General features: G+C 38.0%; 1 protein-coding gene across 5 annotated transcripts in view; it reads right to left on the reverse strand.

Moving 5' to 3' along the window:
• The window catches only part of ARHGAP24 (Rho GTPase activating protein 24), a 614,546-nt gene that overhangs the window by 220,914 nt on the left and 369,802 nt on the right, over window positions 1-23,830 (reverse strand). Inside the window, exon 1 of one of the 5 annotated variants that reach the window (XM_086404975.1) lies at window positions 4,609-4,891. The exons of 3 other annotated variants lie outside the window; for them this stretch is intronic. The gene's annotated coding sequence lies outside the window, so the exon portion shown is untranslated. Of the gene's footprint in view, window positions 1-4,608; window positions 4,892-23,830 lie in introns of those variants that run through there. One more of the 5 variants, XM_086404977.1, reaches the window with a different exon arrangement.

Genomic DNA, 23,830 nt, shown 5'->3' on the forward strand with positions numbered 1-23,830 from the left:
TTTACCGTCTGAGCCACCAGGGAAGCCCTGTTAATTTGGAAAGATGTCAGCATTTTACCTAGATCTTTGTAACTTATCTAATCTTTGTTTAAAGCTTACCAAAATAATATTTGGCTTGTAAAATTGTCTTAGACTCAGCCATTTTTATTTATTCTTCTGTTTCCACCCCCCAACTATTAATACAGCAAATGCTAGCAGCATCTTCTTGTAGCAAATGCATTATCAATTCCACAATGCTTTCAGCGAAATCAACAAACCAAAAAGGGGTATTGGAAAATGGCTGATACCTCTATGTCCTCCAACTCTACTTTTTAAATTATTATTGACAATAGGCACCCGATGCTGTTTCTTCATAGCAATTTACAGTTCCAAATTACTCGTTGCTAACAGCAATTTCATAATTTGTTAAATGGCATTATATAATGAAATTTTCATGTTTTAGCATGCCCCAGCAGTGAACTAAATAGCAAACACTTTGGTAATAAAATATGAAGTAAAATATATATGGTTTTTGGATCATGTATTTGTTAACAATCTTTTAAGTTATATTCACTTAACAGACACTTAGATCTGCTGCTGCTCAGTGGTGTCTGACTCGTTTTGACCCCATGGAATGTGGCCTGCCAGGCTCCTCTATCCATGAGATTTCCCAGGCAAGAATACTGGAGTGGATTGCCATTTCCTTCTCCAGAGGATCTTCCCAATCCCGGGACTGAACCCATGTCAACGGTGTCTCCTGCATTGCAGGCAGGTTCTTTACATGCTGAGCCACCCGGGAAGCCACTTATTGCACTAAAACATACCAAAAGAATCTCGGTCTTTAACCACATCACCTCTTCAATTGTCCAGAAGTATTGATTTAGTTCATCAAAAAAGGCCAGTATATAAGGATATAGTTCTGCTGTTTGAGCATCTTTTCTTTCCTGAGAGGCTGCAATTGAAAATAAGCTAAATGCAGATTTTTATCAGAACAAATCAATTATCTCTCTGTTCACCAATTGAAGAAATATCAGTAGCTTCTCTCTCTAGTTCACATCCTACAGCATTAAGCTTGACAGCCCCTTGGAAAGCATACATCTTGCTCACTGAATTCTAGTTTAAGAGGGGCTAGCTTTGACTACTTCTGGAGAATTCTCACAAGGTTGTGTGAAAAAAAAGTATCCTTATAAGGCCCTGTGGGCTTCCCAGTGGTACAGTGGTAAGGAATGTGCCTGCCAGTGCAGGAGACTCAGGAGATGCAGGTTCGATTCCTGGGTCAGAGCAGGAAATGGCAACCCACTCCATTATTGCTGCCTGGAGAATCCCATGGACAGAGGATCCTGGTGGGCTACAGTCTAGAATGTTGCAAAGAGTCGGATACAACTGGGTATGCATGCAGACACATAAGGTATTATCAGTGAACACTGTCACATGTTAATTTATTTCAAATTTTCCTTCTTTACTAATTTTAAGAGTCATTTTCTAAATAGAAACCTTCCCAAGTGTGCATTCCTAATGACACTGAGTTTTCAGTGATAATATATATCATGCGTCAAATTTTCTAATTAGGTATGAATGTGAAAATTAAATTTTAATTAACCTGAAACAGTCAAGTAGAGAAAACTTTTACTGAATTAACATAGTATTCTTTCCATTTGAAAATAACACATGCCATTTAACCAAAAGTAGGGGGCAAAAATAAGCAAAATTTCTACTTTTTAGATAATGTTTCTACATTTACACAGACCCTAAATTCGCTGTTGCAAACAAAAGATAGTCCCTAGTTCATTGTTTCAAACAGAAAGAGTTTGTCATATATATCACAAAATGCTTTTACACCTAGGACCAACTTCCACAGCGACTAGGTGAAACCTGTTTTTTTTTGTTTTTTTTTTTAAATAGTTTCAGTTTGAAAAGGGCCTTCAATACAAAAGACCTCACAGCGTAATTCTTTATAAAGCTCTATGATCAAGGAATTAGCAGTGGATTCTTAGTAAAGCTGGAATGTAGAACTACTCTGGACTCAATCTATAGCTTCACGTATTGTCTAACATACCCAGTTTTAATTTCTTTCTTGTGTCAAACAGAATTAATGATCAAGATCATTGAGAAACCAGTGATCCATTTTGCTCTGAAATGCACTACATAAAAAAATGTGGGAAGATAAGAAAACATATATTCAGCTACTAAATTCAATGTTTTATGGCATTTTCAGCTTAGAAAAATCTGTAAATAAGAGAAAGATGCAGTTTTTAAAAACCAAGATATAATGGAGACAGTTAGCCTTACTTTCCTCTTTTTTTCCCTGAAGTTTCATCAGCACACAGAAGAACAGCAGAGATTAGATGACAATGATCATTTTTCCTTTTCTCTCTTTTCTACCAAGCAGTATTATGCTATTTCTCAGACACACATGCATGTGAACAGCATATGTGTGAATGAGGCTAAAATAATGTACTTAGTACTTGTCCACTCATGCATGCTCAGTTGTGTCCAACTTACTGTGACCCTATGGATGGACTGTAACCTGCCAGGCCCCTCTGTCCATGGAATTCTCCAGGTTAGAATGTTGGAGTGGGTTTCCATTTCCTTCTCCAGGGGATCTTCCCAATCCAGGGATCAAACTCTCGTCTCCTTATCTCCTGCATGGCAGGCAGATTCTTGACCCCTGTGCCACCTGGGAAGCCCAGTATTTGATTAATACTAATTAATATTATAGCCCCCTTGAAATTGGTTAGTCACTGATTCCTTGACACATACCTCCGGTAATTGTGTAAAAAGGAAAACAAACAGCACTTTCTGTATCTGATGTAGGAATGAGGTAGTTATCCCAGAGCCACTTCCATGGCAACTTCTACTACAGAACACAACTAAGAGTTTGGACACAAACCAAAAGCCTCCTAAGCACCTAAAATAGATGTCACCATGTCTGTGCACTTTGGCTCTGCACTTTCCTCATACAAGGTTCTCTTGGGTCTTCGGATAAAGTTATAGCCTCTCATTCCTTCCATGTTTTTTTTTTTTTTTAATAAACTTGTTTTCTGGTTTTCTTGTGCACAGCACGAATGAAATGATCATTACAAAGAGATGGTTGAAGCTGAAGAGAGTTAATAGAGGAATACAAATTGTCCACACCAGCAGGTAAAGAGATCACAGTTCCAAATGAATGATGAACACAAGAAAAAAAAGTCCCATAAAAATAATACAATTTTTTAAAGCACAGTAATTATGTGACCTTATGACGTAAAAAGGATGGCCTTACACACCACAGAACAGGCCCTGCAAGTATTATTATGTTATAGAATAAATCTATGATGTGTATTCATGACGACAATACTGAGAAACTCACAAAACTTTGAATTTAGTCCTCTCCAGAGAGACAGTAAAATATCTAAGGCTTCCCAGGTGGCTCAGTGGTAAAGAATGCGCTAGCCAATGCAGGAGACTTGGGTTCTACCCCTGAGTTGGGAAGATCCCTTGGAGGAGGAAATGGCAACCTAATCCAGTATTCTTGCCTGGGAAATCCCATGAACAGAGGAGCCTGGCAGGCTACAGTCCATGGGGCTGCAAAGAGTTGGATACAACTGAGCACATACATATTATTATAGATTTCAGAAAGATAACTCTCCAAAAAATGGCTAAATTCTCTCTAAACTTTAGGAGTTTTCAGTAGTAAACTTCTAAGCTTCCTTTTCTGGAAAGTCCATAGATAGAAAACTCCTTAGTTCTCTGTTACTTGTTTACTGACCAGCAGCGAATACTATATATAGTATTAGCTAACCAGGCCTCTGGGGCAAGACGGACATCTCAGATGACAGTGGTAAATGGGGTCTTATCTGTCCACTCCACTGCCAGGTGGGCTACTCCTCTTCTGCTCTGAAAACCCCTTTAGAGCTCAGTGATTTGAACTCTTATAGCAGATATCACTCTTAGAAATGCTGTCCCTTTAAGGTGGATGAACTTAATAAGATAAACTTCATCCAAAAATTTAAAAAAAAAAGAAAGTTTACCAGAATTTGTAAAACTAAATGGGGGTAAAGGGAAGGAAGGGTTAAAATGAACAAGTATAGAAACAACCTAAAGATAAAACTCCAGTTTAAAAACTCATGTTTTCCAGGTCAGATACACCAAGCTGTGATGAGGTCAGGGGGACTTGATCCAGACAGCTTAAGGGCCTGGGCTTGCCCTGTGCTGGTTCCCTTATCTGATTGACTCTATAGGTTCTGCACTTCAAGCTGACAATGGATTAACCAACCTCGGCCCCTCTTCCCCAAGTCAAGAGCATTCTGTACATTCTGTAATACTAAAGCATATCCTGCTTTATTCAACCTGATCAATAAAACATAAAAGCCACCCATGACAAGAGTCAACAAAGGACAAAACTAAACTAAGATTCAATATAAAATAACAACAATTCTTAGTTTCCTAAAAGCAAAACAAGATCTTAGCAGCTTCAACCAACAACAGCTCCAAAACAATACTGAAACACTCAAGAGCTAAGATATTCTAAGAGTGTGTTTTCTCTCAGAATAGAGGCAAAGTGGGAGAAAAAGGTCAGATGACCACAGAATACTTGTGCCTGAAAGAAATGAACCTTGAAGGAGATTTCTATGAGTTAAAAAACAGTACCTTATAAGTAACTGGTCTGGTCTACTCACAGCTGTTTCCAGTGTCGACTCTTGTTTAACTGTCTACTGACTTCAGTTTAAAGTTAATTCTGTTGGCAAAAAAGTACAGAGCTTGTCTGGAAAGTGCTGTTGGGACATAAACCATTCCTTTCAAAGCGGTGGTAGCTGTATTAAGTTTTCTTGTAGAGGGGAATAGAAATCCTTCCTGTAGCAAATCTTCTTCCTCCTTCCCCTCAGACTTACTCAGTATCCTCCTATCCCATATATTGAAGAGACAGAGAGGGAAGGGAAAAAAAAAAAACAAAACACTGCCAGGAAATATACCTTAAATAATGTAGTATTTGAGCATTTAGAAATAGACCAAAAAAAAAAAAAAAGTGGGGGGGGGTTTAAAAATGAGAACCAGAGAAAGCACATCAGGATCTTAAATATAATTTAGCCCAATGCCTTCACTTTATAAATAATGTAAGTGATGCCTAGAGAAAATACGCTTTGTGCAAAGTCACTCACAAAGCTCATATGTGTCAGCTAAGAATAGCTATTGGATTTCACAACTCCCAGTTCAAGGCTTTTTCTATTACACTATTGTACCCGAGGGGAAATGGTTTACCTTTTTCCTCTGCATCCTTGTAGAATACCCACACGAGCTGGCAGCAAGAAGTAATACAATGTCAGAACCACCTGTTCTCAGAAAAAAGCATTTCCCTCCACTTCACAGTCCTTAATATTGAACATCTCTCTCTCTAATGTCTAATTTCTTCTATATTTAGGAAATAATATTTTCCTCTGCTGATTTTCCAGAATATTTTTTATGTCTCAGGAGTTGCCATTTTTCAGGGGCTATGAATATCCTTTAATCCTTACAGAGGACTCCTGAAAAGGATGGAGCTGTGACAGTTGTTAGAGTAAGTAGTTACTTGGCTCTTGAATCAGAAACACATTATTATTACCAAAAATCTCTGCTTCTAAATTGTCTAAAAAAAAATTTCACCATATATACAAGTTTATTTTTTGATCACTTTTTTAAAAGATTTTTTTGATGGGGACCATTTTTAAAGTCTTTATTGAATTTGTTACAATACTGCCTCTTCTTTTATGTTTTTGGCCATGAGGCATGCGGGATCTTACCTCCCCCAACAGGGATCAAACCAACATACTCTACATTGGAAGATTAATTCTTAACCACTGGACCACCAGGGAAGTCAGCTATTCTTGACTATGACTTTTTAATATACTTTGTTAAATATAAGATAAACATCACAATAATTTTTATTTGGTATCTGTCACATCACTTTTCCTACCTATATATGAGAAATTATTTTTCTTGAACTGAAGGGATGATTTCTTTATTATAATTTTTTTAAAGTTTTCTTTTGAAATAATTCATTCACTTATTAAACAAATATTAATTGAATATTTATAAAGCTACCTCATCCATCCCTTGTGGAATATAATAACTGACAAGCAATAGCTTTTTCAGAGAAGTGCATAATTTTCAAATAAAATCAAAGGGTTTAGATGGGAAGTAAGGCCAATTTTCTATAACTTATGTTTTTCTTCATTCCCATGCATCAACCATGTGCCCAACATTTACTTACATTCTACCCATTGAGTCATTCACTCGCAAAAACATCCATCCTAGGGTCAGATAAGCCAAAATATGAAGTGGCCCAGGCTAAAATTGCTCTGGTCACTACTGATCTTTCTATTTGATATGACTCCTTAAAATATTAATGTCAAATCAACTTTACATGCTATGACTCAAAGACACAATTAACTAAATTCTCAGACCATTAAAGACCATTTTCAAACTTTTACTCATTCCTTATCTCAGAAATTCACTGTTTGGTTTTGATATTGCTTGTCTACTTTTAAGATTCCATTTATCTATGCTTGTCCTGGTCTTTGGCAGAAAGCAATGTAATTGTGAACAAATAATTGCAAAAGTATACTTTTTAAAATGAAAATTGGATTAGATTTTTAAAAACATTTTCCAAAGTGTTGAGTAATTAACATATACCATATAAATCTTCCAACCCTGACAAATACACAGTTGATATTCAGAATACGTAAATGTTGAGAGAGAAATCTTGTAAAACATACTCTGTGCTTCTTGACACAATGGTAGATCCTATTTTCCTTTTGTTCTTAATTAATCTTGCTTGATTGAGCTCTAAGAAAATGAAAACCCCACAGACATTAACATCTAATCTACATTTATACCTAACACTAATATGTCAAATATGACAAGAGTTTGACACACAGATGTGTATTCCTTGGGTTTACTAAAATTTTTCCATATTTTTCCTTTACTTCTTAAGCTTTTACTCTTTATTTGAACATTTGGCCTTTGGGATGTTAGAAGGGGCAGGAAGGAAGTGTGAGTAAAACCTTAAAGGAGAAGTAGGCTGTGAGGAGGCACAGAGATTCAGATGGAATGACTGACGTCAGGGTGATTCAGGGCTGTTGAGTAGACTCAGGGGAAAAAAAGGTGTAGAGAGAAGTCACGTACCCGCAGGTTGTTTAGAACAGAAGTGGGTTGAGTCACAGACAATAGATTATAGGTACTGATTTCAGGAACCAAAGTCTCTCAAAATAGGGTAAGCAAAGAAAGAACCAGCAATTTTGGTGACCAGTGCAAGCAACAGGAAATTGGCCCTCAAACTTACTTTGTAATTCATAACCCTGTTCCTTTGTCCCCATTGAGAGGGAAGCAATTGCTGTCAATATGTGAAATTTAGCACTATCTAAAATAACACAGTGGTATACAATCATTTTAAAAAAATCCTCTCTCTTTATATTTAGGTCCCTTGGACATATTCCAGGTTGCCCAACTCTGGGCATGCTCTGAATTTCAGAGCCCTTAGGTAAGTTTAGGGGGGAAGAATTACTGTGTTATGAAGATGGAATCTATGGAGTTGAATTCCACTGATGGGAGTAGCACTTAGAGCAGAGGTGAACTCCAGGGCAGACTGTATTAACACAGGCAAGGCCATCGGAATTCTCAAACTCTCGGTATCCTCCTCTCAATTTTCAGGTTTACAGTAACATTAGAAGAAGGTTTGTACTAAAGAATCCCAGAGAGCAGTTTTGTGATAGCAGGGAAGGGAAGTGATCACGTGAACAGCTGTTAGATTATTTTGTGTTTGGGAAGAGTTTTCATAGGTGGACATTTTTAACTGTCCCAGGAGACTGACGCACATAAAAATCTCAAGCATCAACCCTCTTAAACTAGTTCAAGCTCCTGCTTGCTATGTTGCCTTCTCTGTTCACAGTCCAGTCTCCTCACAGCAGCCAGAGTCACCATTCCCCTCTTCATCTCCTCTGTTGGTTTCCATCATCTCCTGCTTTATATCATCCAACGGGTTCCCACCATCTCTCTCCTTCATTCCCTGCAGTTTCGCATTATCCTCTGGTTCACTCTTCAGTCATTAGCCATTATTCCTCGTTTCATTCCTACAAGGGTTTCCCATTATTCCCTGGTTCACACTGTCCAAAAATTCCCCTTCATTCTCTGCTTCGTCCCTACAATGATTTCCCATGGCCCTCGGTATAAATCCAAATGCCTAGCCACAGCCTCCTAGGCTCTCCATCATTTTGCCTCCATTTATCTTTCCCACTTTTCTAAATGCTGTTCCGTTTGTCTAGAAAATGCCTTCCTCATATCTTCACAGAACTATTCTCTTCTCAGCATTCAGAGCTCATTTTAAATGCTTCCTCTCCAGAAAAAGAATATCCTGACCACTCTGGTTAACCATCCTCCCGACCACATACACACATTCTCTCTACCTTGTTTCTCTACTTTGGTTTTTCTTCACAGCACTTACCACTATCCAAAATTATCTTTGGTTCTTTTTTAGTTATTCATTCATTCAATTAGTTTAAATATGTTCACTGTATCTCTTCTAGAATAACCTGCTATATAATGCAGGGAGCACAGCCTGGTGCTCTGTATGACCTAGATGGGTGGGAAGAAGGTTCAAGAGGGAGGCAATATATATACACATATATAGTTATGTGTATATATATACATGTATATAGCTATGATTGATCTGAGTTGCTGTCTGGCAGAAACAAAAAATATTTTGTGAAGCAATTATTGTCTGATTTAAAACAAATAGAATAAGTTTTATAAACTTAATTATAAAATATTATCAGAAATGTATCAGAAGTTACAAATAAGATCAGAACAATAAGATTTTGGCTCTTTTAAACCTCATCATTCCCAGTGTTCAGAACAGTGTCGACTATAAAATAAGTCTTTGATCAACATTTCTTGAATGAATTATTTATAGTCCTGCCTGGGTTACTACTCTTCATTCAACAAGCATCTAACCTAAGTCCACAAGCATGAGGGCAAAGACAACCCACCTTTACAACTGATGGAACCCTGAAAATCTCTTCATGGCTCAGCAGCTAGGCATCTCAGAAATAAAGAGCCCCTATTGGGCTCTAGGTATGTAACTGTACCTACACAAGGGGACTCTAAGCCCTTAAATTTTCCTAACACAAAGGCCAGAGTATACCTCTGACTTGCCAGAATATCCTTTATGGATACATGCACCAGACTAGGTATGGGATTATATTTGCTAGAAGGTCCTGAGAGCTTCCGGGTATTTCCTTTGTTTCCTAAACTCTACAGTAACTGCCTTTATTTAAACAGCAGATATCCGACAACAAATTCTATCCTTTCCAGGTGGTTTCAAGAAACTGATCTCAGCCGCCAACTCTTCAGGAGAAGAAGCTAAATCTTTGCATTCAAAACACATGTTTTCTAAATGAAAAGGGGGAAGACTAAGTAATTTTAGAGAGCTGAGCTCACAGATAATCTTATCCACCATCTCAGTCCTCCTCCACACTGATTCAGAGCTCTCCAGTGAGCTGTGAATTGGATTGCCTCCATCTCCTCTCCTACTGCTTCCTAATTACCTGTTCTAGTGAGTCAGCCTCTGGGTCCTGGGGCTCAGATGCACTGTGGGACGATGAGACTGGCTCAACACATGCTGGGTCCAGTCACATCAGAAAGGTACTGAAAGGGAAACTTCCCTGATGGGCCAGTGGTTAAGACTTTGCCTTCCAATGTAAGGGGTGTGGGTTCAATTCCTGACTGGGGACCTAGATCCCACATGCCTCATGGCTCTGCTCAAAAAAAAAAAACAAAAAAAACATAAAAAAGAAGTTAAATAAATAAATAAGAAGTAATATTGTAACAGATTCAATAACAAATTTTAGAAAATGGTCCACATAAAAAAATTTCTTTAAAAAAGAAACATGCTAATGTGATGGTGGGCAAACACAGGGGGATTCCTTGTTAGGAAGAAAATGATTTTTCCCAAGCACACACACAGCAGTTGTCCCCTAGGACACAATGATGTAGAGAAAATCTCTTGCCAGAACACTGTTGCCACTAAATGGAAAATAGCATCATATAAATAACTGTTGGAAAAAAATGCCATTTTCTTATGGACTAAGATTAAATATTAATCTAAATACATAGGTGTCACTTATTTAGTCAATAAATCAAAGCTACAAATATTTTTTATTGCTTTCTTTCGACAAGGTTTTATGCTAAGTCATGAGGTCTCTCATCCTGGAGTGTGAAGTCAAGTTGGCCTTAGGAAACATCACTACGAACAAAGCTAGTGGAGGTGATGGAATTCCAGCTGAACTGTTTCAAATCCTAAAAGATGATGCTGTGAAAGTGCTGCACTCAATACGTCAGCAAATTTGGAAAACTCAGCAGTGGCCACAGGACTGGAAAAGGTCAATTTTCATTCCGATCCCAAAGAAAGGGAATGCCAAAGAATGTTCAAACTACCGCGAAATTGCACTCATCTCACATGCTAGCAAAGTAGTGCTCAAAATCCTCCAAGCCAGGCTTCAACAGTATTAGAACCAAGAACTTCCAGATGTTCAAGCTGGATTTAGAAAAGGCAGAGGAACCAGAGATCAAATGGCCAACATCAGTTGGATCATAGAAAAAGCAAGAGTGTTCCAAAAAAAAATGTACTTCTGCTTTATTGACAATGCCAAAGCCTTTGACTGTATGGATCACAACAAACTGTAGAAAATTCTTCAACAGATGGGAATACCAGACCATCTTACCTGCCTCCTGAGAAATCTGTATGCAGGTCAAGAAGCAACAGTTAGAACCAGACATGGAACAATGGACTGGTTCCAAATTGGGAAAGGAGTACCTCAAGGCTGTATATTGTCACCCTGCTTATTTAACTTACCTGGAGAGTACATTATGCGAAATGCTGGACGGGATGAAGCACAAGCTGGAATCAAGATTGCCAGGAGAAACATCAATAACCTCAGATATGCAGACACCACCCTTACAGCAGAAAGTGAAGAAGAACTAAAGAGCCTCTTGATGAAAGTGAAAGAGGAGAGTGAAAAAGCTGGCTTTCAAAATTCAGAAAACAAAGATCTTGACATCTGGTCCAATCACTTCATGGCAAATAGATGGGGAAACAATGCAAACAGTGACAGACTTTATCTTCTTGGGCTCCAAAATCACTGCAAATGGTGATTCCAGTCATGAAATGAAAAGACACTTGCTCCTTGGAAGAAAAGCCATGACAAACCTAGACAGCATATTAAAAAAAGAGACAGTTCTTTTCTGACAAAGGCCCTTCTAGTCAAAGCTATGGTTTTTCCTGTAGTCATGTATGAATGTGAGAGTTGGACCATAAAGAAAGCTGAGTGTCGAAGAATTGATACTTTTGAACTGCGGTGTTAAAGAAGACTCTTAAGAGTCCCTTGGACTGCAAGGAGATGCAACTAGTCCATCCTAAAGGAAATCAGTCCTGAATATTCATTGGAAGGACTGATGCTAAAGTTGAAGCTCCAATACTTGGTCCACCTGATGTGAAGAACTGACTCATTGGAAAAGACCCTGATGCTGTGAAAGATTGAAGGAGGGAGGAGAAGGGGATGACAGAGGATGAGATGGTTGGATGGCATCACCGACTCATTGGATATGAGTTTGAGCAAGCTCCGGGAGTTGATGATGGACAGGGAAGCCTGGCATGCTGCAGTCCGTGGGGTCACAAAGTTGGACACGACTGAGTAACTGAACTGAACTGAACTGATGAGGTCTCTATAATAATCCCTTGTTATATCATGGTATGATAATATTTCTGTATCCAGAATACAGAATTCCCTAGGGAAATAAGGTCTCTCTTCCTTTCTTTACTTCTTTATTTTCTTCAGTTTATTGAAGCCTGTATTTATTAAGTTCATATAGTGTGCAATGTTTGAGTATAAAGAAAAATACAAAATCCAACATAGGGAATCTTGGAGGTGAAAGAAGTCTACTGACTATTGGGAAATTAACACTGAATTATAAGAGAACACAATGGAGGGCTTCCCTGATGGCTCGGTAGTTAAAAAATAATCCATCTGCCAATACAGGAGATGCTGGTTTGACCCCTGAGTTAGGAAGATCCCCTGGAGAAGGAAATGGAAACCCACTCCAGTATTTGTGCCTGGAAAATCCCATAGGGAGAGGAATCTGGTGGGCTACAGTCCATGGAGTCTCAAAGAGTTGCACATGACTGAGCGACTGAGCATGAACACACGTGGCACTATAAGAAGGGACACGACCAAAGGTTTCCTTGAGGAGGGGCAACCAAGAAATACTTTGAGTGCATCAGGAAAGGAAAAAGACTAACATTTCAGGCAGGAGATAAGGATAGAGTTGGGCCACTTCAAGTAGTTCTACAGAGCTGGAAGGTAGAATGAATAACATACCGTAATGGGTAAAATATGCAGAAAGAAATACAGACAAAAGCCAGAGTCAGGAACCTAGGCTTTATCCTGAAGGTTGTGGGTAGCTACTAAAGGATTTTAAACATTGGCTATTTTGGTTTTAGACTGCTAAGTAGAAAAAGAATTTAGGAACAAGTGACCTAAAGGACGACTTAAGAGGACACTACTATACCATTGTAAGACATTGTGATGGTCTGGAGGGACGGAAAGACAGAGATGATCTCAAAAGATATTGAAATTGTTCCATAGGTAGGAAGATATAGGATAGACAAACTTACTCCCAAAATGTCCATAAAATCATTACAGAAAAATGTATACAGTGTTAGATGTGCATGAAAATGTAAATCCTTATTATACAAAAAACATTTTTTATAAATTCTATCCATTTGCTGATTAGTAAGCCGAGGCACCAAACTTAGAAGAGTGATAGAATTTGAACTCATGTTCCCATGGCTACAATATCATATTTTTTACACTGAATTGTCTGTCCCTTTTAGGAGATCATAGATTTTGGACACCTTTTTAAACTTTGGTGACTAGGATTGAAGAGACTGGAATATACTTTGGCAGGATCTTAGAAGATTCCTTACTTAGGCAGACTGTTTAGATTTTTTAGTTATAAGCATGTTCAGATTTGAAATTCAACACAAACAATGGGCTTCCCCAATAGCTCAATAGGGTAAAGAACCCGCCTGCAATACAGGAGACATGGGTTCAACCCCTGGTTCAGGAATATCCCCTAGAGAATGAAATGGCAACCCATTCCAGTATTCTTGCCTGAAAAATCCCATGGACAGCAGAGCCTAGGGGGCTACAGCTCAAAGAGCTTCAGGAAGTTAGTGAGTGAATAAACACGGCATACAACACACAAAGAATTATATTTGCATTGTGTCTATGAAACTGTATGTTTTGCTCCCTGCAAAAGCACAGAACCTTCATCAAATTCCTCTTAATAATCTAATCATTTTAAGCCTGAAAGATTTATTCACACTCTATAGAAGGATAGCCATTTGAAACCAAAATGAAAGTCGACTTGGCAGATATCCTAGTTCAATCAAGTCAAATACTGAGTTTTGAGTACAATGCAGTTTGAAAGACAAATCAGCTTCAATGAGTCTAGGAAGGGAAGAGGCAAAACTCTTGAGACACTGAAAACAGAAAGGGGCAGACAGCTCAAACAGGAAAAAAAATGCTGAGATTTGCCTTAAAGTTGGAGGAGGGAATTCCTTCTCTAGCATATTTTGCAGCTACTACAGGTAGGATAACCATATAGTTCACTATCCAAAACTGACTCTTTTAGATTAAAAAGAGGCACTGATTAATTACAGTGGGATAGCAGATAAAAACTAGGGCTCTTATAGACAAACTGGATATACACCATCCTACCTAGAGGTTTGCATTAAACCTGTCTTTCAGATGATGATATTATAAAAAATGAGGTCATTGGTTTTAAAGTAACTGGCTCTTAAAGTGAGTCAAGATTGACAAAAAATTTTTATACAACTTGGACAAGGTATTCAAATACATATACAAGGGTCAGATCAACTGAACCATTTGGGACGTAATAATCCTTTTAGTTCCATAGTTTATTTTATTAAAAAATGATGTCGAACAATAAAAATTACACTTCATTTTAAGACAGTAACAGACAGCAAGTATATAGTGTTTAGTAATAGTAGTGTTAGTCACTCAGTTGTGTACAACTTTGAAACCCCATGGATTATAACCCACCAGGCTCCTCTGTCCATGGAATTCTCTAGGCAAGAATACTGTTGTAGGCAGCCTTCCCTTCTCCAGGGGCTCTTCCCAACCCAGGGATCAAACCCAGGTCTCCTGCATTGCAGGTGGATTCTTAACCATCTGAGAGACCAGTATCTGGTATCCCATAAAAAGTAATGTATTCACATACACATTTTTGCTATAAAATATAAAGATATTAGTCTCGATGGGTGCCCTGAGCTATTTTGATTATTTCAAAATAAGCACAGGCCTTATTTTTCAATGCATTAACCATAACAGAATCAATATTAATAACACCAAATTGAGTAGAATCTCAATCCATTTTTTTTCCTTAGATGAAAAAAATCCATTTTTTTTCTTAGATGAAAATATCCTTTCTTATATGGCAAAGTTCCTTACTAAGCTGGACAAAAGGAAGGATGAGCATAGCACAGGAAGCAAACATTCTCAGGTACAGACAGGCGATATCAGCCACAATTAATTAGGCTTCCAACTTGGACAAAACAATTGACTTCACTGGGGCTTAGTTTTCTCCTATTTAAAAAATGAGAGGATTTAGTTTGAGTACATCAGGGGTTATTTCAGATGTGAAGTTGGACTATCCTCTGAGATAATTATCTCCCATATGTTTTATATTTGTTTAAGGTTTATTCATCTATGAGGACTAAAGATCTGTTGCATCATAAAAATACTAAAACAGCCAGTTATTGAAGAAACAACTGCACTGGTAACCACAATTATGATTTTTTTTAAGATTTTCCAGAATAAAAACATAGACAGTGGGAAAACATTTTATTTTTTAGGGCATAATAGGAGGACTATTAGGATTTTCTTATGGGAAAAGTCATCAGATACAAAATGTTGAAACACCTAGTGCTTAATATTTTTTAAATATTAAGCTTCTTTGGGTTCCCCAAACCACTGAATTTATACAGAAAAACAGATTTTTCTCAGAAGTGTAGAGTTGCTTCCTGACACTGTCACTTTTAACAAGGAAAGAATGAATCCACATTTACAAGACAGAGTGTTGGAAATAAATAGAGAAGGCTCCTCCCTGCGCTGTAGTCCTTGACAAGTTCCTAGATACATGAGCATGGTTCAGAAAATTATAAAAACAAAGTGCCCATCAATTCTTTGACATTGGACCTCAAGATTCAAGGCCAACAAATACAAGGAAGTCAGACTTTTTCCCCATATTATTTTGATTCCTTTCCAATGCATAAATAACATATTTCCTTATATATCAATGATTATTAATGATCAATGCAAAGAAATAGAGGAAAACAATTGAATGGGAAAGACTAGAGATCTCTTCAATAAAATTAGAGATACTGAGGGAATATTTCATGCAAAGACGGGCTCAGTAAAGGAAAGAAACAGTACGGACCTAACAGAAGCAGAAGATATTAAGAAGAGGTGGCAAGAATACACAGAAGAACTATACAAAAAAGATCTTAATGACCCAGATAACCACAATGGTGTGATCACTCACCGAGAGCCAGACATCCTGGAGTGCCAAGTCAAATGTGGCTTAGGAAGCATCACTACGAACAAAGCTAGAGGAGGTGATAGAATTCCAGTTGAGCTATTTCAGATCTAAAAGATGATGCAGTTAAAGTGCTGCACTCAATACGCCAGCAAATTTGGAAAACTCAGCAGTGGCCACAGGACTGGAAAAGGTCAGTTTTCATTCCAATCCCAAAGGAAGGGAATGCCAAAGAATGTTCAAACTACTGCACAAGTGCACTCAATCACACGCTAGCAAACTAATGCTCAAAATTCTCCAAGTGAGGCTTCAACAGTACGTGAATTCAGAACTTCCAGATGTTCAAGCTGTATTTAGAAAAGACAGAGGAACCAGAGATCAAATTGCCAACATCCACTGGATCATTGAAAAAGCAAGAAAATTCCAGATAAATATGTACTTCTGCTTCAGTGACTATGCTAAAGCCTTTGACTGTGTGGATCACAACAAACTGTGGAAAATTCTTCAACAGATGGGAATACCAGACCACCTTACCTGCCTCCTGAGAAATCTGTATGCAGGCCAAGAAGCAACAGTTAGAACAAGGCATGGAACAATGGACTGGTTCTAAATTGGGAAAAGAATATGCAAAGCCTGTATACTGTCACCCTACTTATTTAACTTATACTCAGAGTACATCATGCAAAATTCCAGGCTGGATGAAGTACAAGCTGGAATCAAGATTGCCAGGAGAAATATCAATAAGCTTACCATATGCAGATGACACCATCCTTATGGGAGAATGTGAAGAGGAACTAAAGAGCCTCTTGATGAAAGTGAAAGAGGAGAGTCAAAAAGCTGCTTAAAACTCAACATTCAGGAAACAAAGATCATGGCATCCAGTCCCATCCCTTCATGGCAAATAGATGGGGAAAAACATGGAAACAGTGAGAGACTTTAATTTTGGGGGGGCTCCAAAATCACTACAGTTTTGGGGGGCTCCAAAATCACTCCAGATGGTGACTACAGCCAGGAAATGAAAAGACACTTGCTCCTTGGAAGAAAAACCATGACAAACCTAGACAGCATATTAAAAAGCAGAGACATTACTTTGCCAACAAAGGTCTGTATAGTCAAAGCTATGATTTTTTCATTAGTCATGTATGGATGTGAGAGTTGGGCTATAAGGAAAGCTGAGCATCAAAGAATTGATGCTTTTGAACTGTGGTATTGGAGAAGACTCTTGAGGGTCCCTTGGACTGCAAGGAGATCAAACCAGTGAATCCTAAAGGAAATCAGTCCTGAATATTCATTGGAAGGACTGATGCTGAAGCTGAATCTCCAACACTGTGTCCACCTGATGAGAAGAACTGACTCATTGGTAAGGACCCTGATGCTGGGAAAGATTGAAGCCAGGAGGAGAAGGGGATGACAGAGGATGAGATGGTTGGATGGCATCACCAACTAGATGGACATGAGTTTGAATAAGCTATGGGAGTTGGTGATGGACAGGAAAGCCTGGAAGGCTGCAGTCCATTGGGTCCCAAAGAGTCGGACATGACTAAGTGACCGAACTGGACAAAAAATAATGAAGATGAATATAATGTAAAATTTAATGTTTCTACCATCTTAACCCTCACAAATTCTATTATTAAGGATCAACAGTTGTAGTACATCCACCCAGATGGTCTATCCATTCGTCCATGCAACTATCTACATCTGCACACATACATACATATGTATATCTACAAATCTGGTTTTCAAAAGGTAAACACTTTCCTTATTTGCCTCAATTTTTGAAATTATTAAAATGTGTTTACCTTTAGAGACAAGCAAGCCAACATAATTACACATATGTCTTCTTTAATCATCATAAATTTCTCTCCTCCATTCTTAATAACTTGGACTTACACAACTTCTCAGGTGGCTACAAAAAATAAATGCAATGATATTTTACTGGCAGTCAAGAAGCTTAACAAAATGAGTACCTAACCAACGTTTACCGATTTGAATGAATCGTACCAAGGATCCTAACCTCATCAATGTGGAAGAAGCCGCCATTAAACAATCTCATGTAAATTGACTTCCCTACTACCCATTCCTCTGTTTTATCAAATGTTCAAGAATTGCTTATTTGAATACTTCTCAAGCACTGTTTTTGTGTGAGGATTTGTCTGTTTCAAATATGAATACTGTATTTTTCATCACTATATGACCACTAAGCAATAAAAAACCATACTTGAATAGATCCATCTTCATAAAAAATTGTCCCCTGAAATTTCCTTCATTTTAATCAACACATTGTTGAATCTATTAATCCCCGCATCCTTATTTGAGATTACAAATGTCAATGAGTATTCCCCATAGTTCTACGGTGAAAAAGTAGTCCCACAGGCCAGTTTAGCCAGCAGTTATTGAACTGGTAAGATAATTACTGGCAGTTTTTGCTTACTGAGAAAATAATTTTATTTTTCTTTCTAATTTTAGTAGATTCTTTATATCTTTATCCTGGAAATTATCAAGTCTTTTGGTTTTTCAATAAACTTCAACTTTGATTTCTTTCCTGATATTATTCAATGAATCTATCATCATCTATGTTAGTAATACTTTCTTATGAAAGAATATATATTTCAGTCAAAGACAGAGATGTCATTGGACTTTGTTGGTGAAATGCTAGAGTGTTTTTATTCTTTAAACTCCATTTGTTATTGACAAGCAGACAACATTTAAAGACATGGGTAGATGAGATGATCAGAAAGAGTGAGTGTAACTAGCAAAGCTGAACAAGGACAGAGACCTGTGGTATTTCAATGAAGTGTTAGAAGTATTGGGTGTGTGGCATGTGTGTAGTTTATAAATATATGAATGAGACATATATGTATTGGAATTCACCAATCGGTGAAAAACTTTGAAGATTCCTGTTTCTACTCAGAGAGATATAGTACATAAATAGCTGTGCAAAGGTGGAAGGGCCATAATAGACATATAAGTCATTATTAGGTGTTTGTAAGGAGAAGAGAATGACAGAGGATGAGGTGGTTGGATGGCATTACCAATTCAACGGACATGAATTTGGGCAAACTCCAGCAGATGGCGAGGGACAGGGAAGCCTGGCATGCTGCAGTCCATGAGGTCACAAAGAGTTGGACACGACTGAACAACAACACTTTTTATTTCAGCACAATTTCAAACTCACAGAAAGACTGTAAGAATACTGCAAACAAAACCTATATACCCTCTACCCCAGTTTATCGATTTCCATCTACCAATCTCTGTATAGGCATATGACTTTTTCTCTGACTCACTGAGAGTGAGTTGGAGACAATGTGCCCTTTAGCAGTGCACAGTGTGAACTTCCTAAGAGCAAGGATATTTTCTTATATCACTTCCCCACAGTTTTAAAAATTATGAAATTTAACATCGAACAATATTATTATCTAATCCACAGTTCACATTCACATTTTTAAATTGTCCCACTAATGTCCTTTAGAGCTACTATTTCTCTATTTCAGGATCCAGTCCATAGTCACCCATTGCATTCAGTGTTCTTTTTCTATAGATTCCTTTAATTTGGAACATAATCTTTGTCTTTATACATCTTAAAATTTTTAAGGGTACAGCAAATTATTTTATAGACTGTCTCCCAGCTTGGATTTGCCTCACATTTCCTTAGTATTAGATTCAGGTTATACATTCTTAGCAGAAATGTCAGGGAAGTGATGTTTTCAACACGTCATAGCAAGAGGCACATAATGGGAAGAAAATTCAAAACAGAGGAGACACATGCATATGTACAGCCGATTCACTTTGCTGTACAGGAGAAATGAAAACATTGTAAAACAACTATACTCCAAAAAAAAAAAAAAACAACTATACTCCAAAAAAAAAAAAAGAATCACATGACATCAGGTTGTTCTGAAATTGATGAAATTTGATCCATTTTCTTATCATACTCTTACACAGCAGTTTTTAGCACCCACTGATTATTTCTATATTAGCTGCCATTTTATTGTAAAAGAGAGCTTTCCCATCCCATCTATGTATGTATGTATTTACTTATTTATATTAAAATAAACTCATGGATTTTTATTTTATTCAATTATTATATATTTAATATTGAAATTATTCCAAATGTGGCCAGTAGGAGCCCTTTCAGCCCAGATCCTCTGTCCTTTTTTATGTCACTATCATTCTTTGAGCACGTTCTTATTTCTGGGACAAAATGTTTCAGGCTTAGCTATATGTTCCCTGTCCCAGACTCAAATGAGTCTTCTCTCCTTGATTCGTCTTAATGGAAAACAGCATTTAGAAACCATATGCCATGGGACTTCCCCAGTGGACCAATGGTTAAGACTTCACCTTCCAATGCAGGGAGTGCAAGTTCAATTCCTGGCCAGGGAACTAAGATCCCACATGGCTTGTGGCCAAACAAACCAAAATGTAAAACAGAAACAAAATTGTAAAAGTTCAATAGAGATTTTAAAAATGGTCCACATCAAGAAAAACTCTTGAAAAAAAAAAAAAAAAACATGCCAAACACTCATACCATTGCTTCTACCGTCTTGCCAGACATAGCTAGGGGAAAAAAATTAAAGATATAGTACATATGCACACACACAGAGTATATATTTTATTTATTTAATCATATATTTCAATTCCTCACAACATAATTGGACTCGCAGGTTTAATATTATGGGCAATTATTACTTATACTTCCATTGCCTTTCCCATCTTTTCCTACATTTTTAAGTACATATAAATATCTCAAAAATAGTAAAATGATGCTATATCTTCTGTTCTATAAATAAGTGTGTGTGCGTGTGTGTGTGTGTTCAGTTGCTCAGTCATGTCCAAATCTTTGCAACCCCATGGACTGAACCCCGCCAGGCTCCTCTGTCCATGGGTTTTGCCGGGCAAGAATACTGGAGTGGGTTGCCATTTTCTTCTCCAGGGGGTCTTCCCGACCCAGAGATCAAACACATGTCTCCTGCTTAGCAGCAGATTCTCTACCACTGAGCCACTTGGGAAGCCCTAGTCCTAGAGTTAAATTAATTCAGTGTCACTGTGAGAATTTTATCATACATTCCCATTCTTGAGTTTTTGATTTTGGTTTCACAAAATCCACACTTGAGTAATTTTTTTTTCCAGGAAGGCAGATAGGTATTATATCATAGAGAATATACTCCTACAGCAGCTTGGTGGATATATTTTCATTGGTATCACTTATTATCCTCCAGTATCTCCTGGCACTCACAATCTCTATGAAGATGTCAGAGGTAAGTCTGTATTGTTTATTTTTCCCTTTCTATGCAACTTGATTTTATTTTATCATCGGGATGACAGTAGAATTCTTCTTTTTCCCTTAATGCTAGATAACAGGTTATGTTTGGATATCCTGTTTTACGTCAATTTGATGGACCCATTCAATCTGCAGACCAAGATACTCTTATTCTTTTCTTCTTTCAATATGTTTTAAAATATTTTTCCTTTCCATTCATTGGTTTTCACCCTTCAGAGATACCTATTTTTCCTTCTTCTATCATCTTTTTGCTAATTATTCTAAATTCTGTATCTTCCCTCTGCTTTTGTCACAATTATTTCAAGCATTTTCTTCATGCCAGTGATCTCATCTGTAGTTCTGTCTTTCTTGATTCCAATTTATCTGTTAGATTTATGAGTCTTGTTAAAGTTCTCAGTTTGCCTCCTCAACTCTGAGCATTTTTTTTCTGTTGTTTTATCATTGAGTTCACATCTATGGAATTCATGGTTTTTCTTTAGATAATGTATTTTCTTTCATAATGCATAACATTGGGTACTCATGGAGGACTTCAGATTTCTATCTCATTTTTATCTTATCTTAGGTAATTTTTTCAATCTATATTTGACAGGCTAGTTTCATTTGTTTTCATCTTCCTTCCTTTGTTTTTAATTATTTACTTTTTTACTGTTACTATTTTGCTAGAGCATGTTTGCAGGTTGTCATGCCAACTCATTTCACTTTGCTCATGGTTAACAAGGCCTGCACATCTAAACAATCTCTTTTCTCTGAGCCTGTGAGCATGAATCTCTTTGACACTTTTCCCACCTTGTAAGAACACTGTTTATCTTTCCTTCAAAGCAAAGATGTCTGGACATTTCTTTAGGAGTCAGTATGTTTCTTTGATTGTGCCCCCAGAAATGTCTTAAGATTTTCAAATTTAGACCAATTCCTTTCCTCAACAGTACTTCCAAGGGCCTAGTTATAAACAAAAGCTGATAATGTAAGCACTGCAGCCTTATATATACAAACATGTACTGTATTCTCCGGTTCACACATCAGAGAATCATTTGCCCAACAAAAACAAGGATAACAGAAATTTAATTCCTACATATCATAGTTTGGGAAGAGCCTCTCTTTCTCTCTCCAGTCATATTTGACATTTGTTAACAACAGCTAGAAATGTTATAACTGCCATGGCTAAAGCATAATACTAAAATTTGAAAATGTTTTCTTTCTTCTTTAATAACTTGCCCCGCCTTGCAGTCGACTGGCTGAAGAGCAGATGCCCCTTTTCTTCCTCCCTCTCAGGTACTCCAGTTGGTTTTGTTGTTGCTGAGATGCTCTAAGTCTCCAGGGCTTTCAGCCTATACAGATAACCCTTCTTCCTCTTCCATGGGCTTCCCTGATAGCTCAGTTGGTAAAGAATCCACCTGCAATGCAGGAGATCCCGGTTTGATTCCTGGGTCGGGAAGATCTGCTGGAGAAGGGATAGGTTACCCACTCCAGTATTCTTGGGTTTCCCTTGTGGCTCAGCTGGTAAAGAATCCTCCTGCAATTTGGGAGACCTGGGTTCGATCCCTGAGTTGGGAAGATCCCCTGGAGAAGGGAAAGGCTACCCACTTCAGTATCCTGACCTGGAGAATTTCATGGACTGTAGAGTCCGTGGGGTCACAAAGAGTTGGACACGACTTAGCGGCTTTCACTTTCACTTTTCTCCTCCATAGGAATGACAGAAATTGTATAGTCTTACATCATGTAATGAAGAGGATGAAGCATTCATATGAATGTGCTTATGTATCGTGTGTGTTTATGTATCCTGGTCACATAACACATACATTACCAACACACATATGAAAATTTGAAAGAAAATAAAGCACCTATCTACATGGAAGGGGCTTCCCAGGTGGCTCTAGTAATAAAGAACTGCCTGCCAATGCAGGAGACACAATAGACATGGGTTCAATCCCTGGGTTGGGAAGATCCCCTGGGGGAGGGCATGGCAACCCACTCCAATATTCTTGCCTGGAGAATCCCATGGGCAGAGGAGCCTGGTGGGCTACCCATGGCAACCACAGGGTCGCTCAGAGTTGGACATGACTGAAGCGACTTAGCATGCATGCACACATCTACATGGAAATAGACAGTTGAAAGTGGTGCAACCTAGAGAAAAAAATTTAGTGAAAACCAAAACATTAAAATATTATTACCTGAAGACTTGAGCTGACAAGGATAAACACACTATTTGAGATTATTTATTAAATGTGAAATTTATGAGAAAGTTTTCGTTTGATGTTGAGAAGCCATAAAAGGCAAGTGAATCCCACGTGGTTTGTTTTTTTCAAGTTAGAGCTAATGAGTGACCTTAGGGACGCAGGAACTCTTAGCCTAGCGGGAAGCACTTGGCATAAGTGGAGAATTTTATGTTTCCTCTGATTTATGCTTTCATCCTGGGAGATTTTTCTTCTGTTTTTCACACGCTGTGTTTCTCTGTTTGTGGTCTCTGGTTACAAAGGGACAAGTGCACACTCTGCCAGTAGATGCTGGGCCAGGCATGGCTGTTCTTCTCAATCTTAGCAACATATGATCACCTGCAGATCCGCCTGAAAATACAGATTCTGATTCTGGCCCTAGGGAGAGGGTGGAAACCTGAGAATCTGATTTTCTTACACATCCCAGATGATGCTGCTGGTCAGAGGGTTATACTTTAAGGGGCAAGGATCTGCACACTACTGATTTAAAAGGTACGATTCTGTTTAAATGACCAAGAGATTCTGCAGGGGCCAAGGAGCAAGGGGTTCTTTGTGTTAAACTGCACTCCTGACACTTACATGCATGCTAAGTCACTTCAGTGGTGTCCAGCTCTTTGCGACTCTGTGGACTGTAGCCCGCCAGGCTCCTCTGTCCAGGGGGATTCTCCAGGCAAGAATACTGCAGTGGGTTGCCAGGCCCTCCTCGAGGGGATCATCCTGACCCAGGAATTGA

The sequence above is a fragment of the Bos grunniens genome, chromosome 6 (assembly GCF_055505025.1).
Source record: "Bos grunniens cultivar Pamir isolate PY7600 chromosome 6, Bosgru_T2T1.0, whole genome shotgun sequence".
Classification (NCBI taxonomy): domain Eukaryota; kingdom Metazoa; phylum Chordata; class Mammalia; order Artiodactyla; family Bovidae; genus Bos; species Bos grunniens.